The sequence below is a fragment of the Chlorella variabilis genome, assembly GCF_000147415.1.
Source record: "Chlorella variabilis unplaced genomic scaffold CHLNCscaffold_31, whole genome shotgun sequence".
In the NCBI taxonomy this organism is placed as follows: Eukaryota; Viridiplantae; Chlorophyta; class Trebouxiophyceae; order Chlorellales; family Chlorellaceae; genus Chlorella; species Chlorella variabilis.
This window is the reverse complement of record NW_005435057.1, coordinates 325224-329734: the sequence shown is the minus strand read 5'-3', so window position 1 is coordinate 329734 and position 4511 is coordinate 325224.

Sequence of the window (4511 nt, the reverse complement as noted above, 5' to 3'; positions counted from 1 at the left end):
CGGCTCTGCCGGCGGCAGCGGTGGAAAGAAGAGGGGGTTCACAAGCACTGCTCGCCCTCCTCCGCAGCCTGCCTCGCATGCGGCCGTGTATGGGGCAAGCGCTGGCAGCCCGTGAAGCCCTCACGCTGCCGCCAGGCGCCGGCTGCGGCTCTGCCGGCGGCAGCGGTGGAAGGGAGAGGGGGTTCATAAGCTCTGCTTGCCCTCCCCGCAGCGTGCCTCGCATGCGGCCGTGTATGGGGCAAGCGCTGGCAGCCCGTGAAGCCCTCACGCTGCTGCTAGGCGCCGGCTTCGGCTCTGCCGGCGGCAGCCGTGGCAGGAAGAGGGGGTTCATAAGTCCTGCCTGCCCTCCTCCGCAGCCTGCCTCGCATGCAGCCGCGTGCGGGGCGAGCGCTGGCAGCCCGTGAAGCCCTCACGCTGCCGCCAGGCGCCGGCTGCGGCTCTGCCGGCGGCAGCGGTGGAAGGGAGAGGGGGTTCATAAGCTCTGCCTGCCTTCCTCCGCAGCCTGCCTCGCATGCGGCCGTGTATGGGGCAAGCGCTGGCAGCCCGTGAAGCCCTCACGCTGCCGCCAGGCGCTCTGCCGGCCGCAGCGATGGCAGGAAGAGGGGGTTCATACGCCCTGCCTGCCCTCCTCCGCAGCCTGCCTCGCATGCGGCCGTGTATGGGGCAAGCGCTGGCAGCCCGTGAAGCCCTCACGCTGCAGCCAGGCGCCGGCTGCGGCTCTGCTGGCGGCAGCCGTGGAAGGGAGAGGGGGTTCATAAGCTCTGCTTGCCCTCCTCCGCAGCCTGCCTCGCATGCGGCCGTGTATGGGGCAAGCGCTGGCAGCCCGTGAAGCCCTCACGCTGCCGCCAGGCGCTCTGCCGGCCGCAGCGATGGCAGGAAGAGGAGGTTCATACGCCCTGCCTGCCCTCCTCCGCAGCCTGCCTCGCATGCGGCCGTGTGCGGGGCGAGCGCTGGCAGCCCGTGAAGCCCTCACGCTGCCGCCAGGCGCCGGCTGCGGCTCTGCTGGCGGCAGCCGTGGCAGGATGAGCGGGTTCATAAGCCCTGCCTGCCCTCCTCCGCAGCGTGCCTCGCATGCGGCCGTGTATGGGGCGAGCGCTGGCAGCCCGTGAAGCCCTCACGCTGCTGCTAGGCGCCGGCTGCGGCTCTGCTGGCGGCAGCCGTGGCAGGAAGAGGGGGTTCATAAGCCCTGCTTGCCCTCCCCGCAGCGTGCCTCGCATGCGGCCGCGTGTGGGGCGAGCGCTGGCAGCCCGTGGAGCCCTCACGCTGCCGCCAGGCGCTCTGCCGGCGGCAGCCGTGGCAGGAAAACGGGGTTCACAAGTCCTGCCTGCCCTCCTCTGCAGCCTGCCTGGCATGTGGCCGCGTGCGGGGCGAGCGCTGGCAGCCCGTGAAGCCCTCACACTGCCGCCAGGCGCCGTCTGCAGCTCTGCCGGCGGCAGCGGTGGCAGGGAGAGGGGGTTCATAGCCCTGCCTGCCCTCCTCCGCAGCCTGCCTCGCATGCGGCCGCATGCGGGGCGAGCGCTGGCAGCCCGTGAAGCCCTCACGCTGCCGCCCGGCGCCGGCTGCAGCTCTGCCGGCGGCAGCGGTGGCAGGGAGAGGTGGTTCATAGCCCTGCCTGCCCTCCTCCGCAGCCTGCCTCGCATGCGGCCGCGTGCGGGGCGAGCGCTGGCAGCCCGTGAAGCCCTCACTCTGCCGCCAGCTCCGGCTGCGGCTCTGCCGGCGGCAGCCGTGGCAGGAAGAGGGTGTTCATATTCCCTGCCTGCCCTCCTCCGCAGCCTGCCTCGCATGCAGAGGCGTGTGGGGCGAGCGCTGGCAGCCCGTGAAGCCCTCACGCTGCCGCCAGGCGCCGGCTGCGGCTCTGCTGGCGGCAGCCGTGGCAGGATGAGCGGGTTCATAAGCCCTGCCTGCCCTCCTCCGCAGCGTGCCTCGCATGCGGCCGTGTATGGGGCGAGCGCTGGCAGCCCGTGAAGCCCTCACGCTGCTGCTAGGCGCCGGCTGCGGCTCTGCTGGCGGCAGCCGTGGCAGGAAGAGGGGGTTCATAAGCCCTTCTTGCCCTCCCCGCAGCGTGCCTCGCATGCGGCCGCGTGTGGGGCGAGCGCTGGCAGCCCGTGGAGCCCTCACGCTGCCGCCAGGCGCTCTGCCGGCCGCAGCGATGGCAGGAAGAGGGGGTTCATACGCCCTGCCTGCCCTCCTCCGCAGCCTGCCTCGCATGCGGCCGTGTATGGGGCAAGCGCTGGCAGCCCGTGAAGCCCTCACGCTGCAGCCAGGCGCCGGCTGCGGCTCTGCTGGCGGCAGCCGTGGCAGGAAGAGGGGGTTCATAAGCCCTGCCTGCCCTCCTCCGCAGCGGGCCTCGCATGCGGCCGCTTGCGGGGCGAGCGCTGGCAGCCCGTGAAGCCCTCACGCTGCCGCCAGGCGCTCTGCCGGCGGCAGCCGTGGCAGGAAAACGGGGTTCACAAGTCCTGCCTGCCCTCCTCTGCAGCCTGCCTGGCATGTGGCCGCGTGCGGGGCGAGCGCTGGCAGCCCGTGAAGCCCTCACACTGCCGCCAGGCGCCGTCTGCAGCTCTGCCGGCGGCAGCGGTGGCAGGGAGAGGGGGTTCATAGCCCTGCCTGCCCTCCTCCGCAGCCTGCCTCGCATGCGGCCGCATGCGGGGCGAGCGCTGGCAGCCCGTGAAGCCCTCACGCTGCCGCCCGGCGCCGGCTGCAGCTCTGCCGGCGGCAGCGGTGGCAGGGAGAGGTGGTTCATAGCCCTGCCTGCCCTCCTCCGCAGCCTGCCTCGCATGCGGCCGCATGCGGGGCGAGCGCTGGCAGCCCGTGAAGCCCTCACGCTGCCGCCAGGCGCTCTGCCGGCGGCAGCGATGGCAGGGAGAGGGGGTTCATAAGCACTGCTTGCCCTCCTCCGCAGCCTGCCTCGCATGCGGCCGCATGCGGGGCGAACGCTGGCAGCCCGTGAAGCCCTCACGCTGCCGCCAGGCGCTCTGCCGGCGGCAGCGATGGCAGGAAGAGGGGGTTCATAGCCCTGCCTGCCCTCCTCCGGAGCCTGCCTCGCATGCGGCCGTGTGCGGGGCGAGCGCTGGCAGCCCGTGAAGCCCTCACGCTGCCGCCAGGCTCCGGCTGCGGCTCTGCTGGCGGCAGCTGTGGCTGGAAGAGGGGGTTCATACGCCCTGCCTGCCCTCCTCCGCAGCCTGCCTCGCATGTGGCCGCGTGCGGGGCGAGCGCTGGCAGCCCGTGAAGGCCTCACGCTGCCGCCAGGCGCCGGCTGCAGCTCTGCCGGCGGCAGCGGTGGAAGGGAGAGGAGGTTCATAAGCACTGCCTACCCTCCGCCGCAGCCTGTCTCGCATGCGGCCGTGTATGGGGCGAGCGCTGGCAGCCCGTGAAGCCCTCACGCTGCCGCCAGGCGCCGGCTGCGGCTCTGCCGGCGGCAGCCGTGGCAGGAAGGGGGGGTTCATAAGCCCTGCTTGCCCTCCCCGCAGCCTGCCTCACATGCGGCCGCGTGCTGGGCGAGCGCTGGCATCCCGTGAAGCCCTCACGCTGCCGCCAGGCTCCGGCTGCGGCTCTGCTGGCGGCAGCCGTGGCAGGAAGAAGGGCTTCATACGCCCTGCCTGCCCTCCTCTGCAGCCTGCCTCGCATGCGCCCGCGTGCGGGGCGAGCGCTGGCAGCCCGTGAAGGCCTCACGCTGCCGCCAGGCGCCAGCTGCGGCTCTGCTGGCGGCAGCCGTGGCAGGAAGAAGGGCTTCATACGCCCTGCCTGCCCTCCTCTGCAGCCTGCCTCGCATGCGCCCGCGTGCGGGGCGAGCGCTGGCAGCCCGTGAAGGCCTCACGCTGCTGCCAGGCGCCGGCTGCGGCTCTGCCGGCGGCAGCGGTGGCAGGAAGAGGGGGTTCATACGCCCTGCCTGCCCTCCTCTGCAGCCTGCCTCGCATGCGCCCGCGTGCGGGGCGAGCGCTGGCAGCCCGTGAAGGCCTCACGCTGCCGCCAGGCGCCGGCTGCGGCTCTGCTGGCGGCAGCCGTGGCAGGAAGAAGGGCTTCATACGCCCTGCCTGCCCTCCTCTGCAGCCTGCCTCGCATGCGCCCGCGTGCGGGGCGAGCGCTGGCAGCCCGTGAAGGCCTCACGCTGCTGCCAGGCGCCGGCTGCGGCTCTGCCGGCGGCAGCGGTGGCAGGAAGAGGGGGTTCATACGCCCTGCCTGCCCTCCTCTGCAGCCTGCCTCGCATGCAGAGGCGTGTGGGGCGAGCGCTGGCAGCCCGTGAAGCCCTCACGCTGCCGCCAGGCGCTCTGCCGGCGGCAGCGGTGGCAGGAAGAGGGTGTTCATAATCCCTGCCTGCCCAACTCCGCAGCCTGCCTCGCATGCGGCCGCGTGCGGGGTGAGCGCTGGCAGCCCGTGAAGCCCTCACGCTGCCGCCAGGCGCCGGCTGCGGCTCTGCTGGCGGCAGCCGTGGCAGGAAGAAGGGCTTCATACGCCCTGCCTGCCCTCCTCTGCTGCCTGCCTCGCATGCGCCCGCGTGCGGGGCGAGCGCTGGC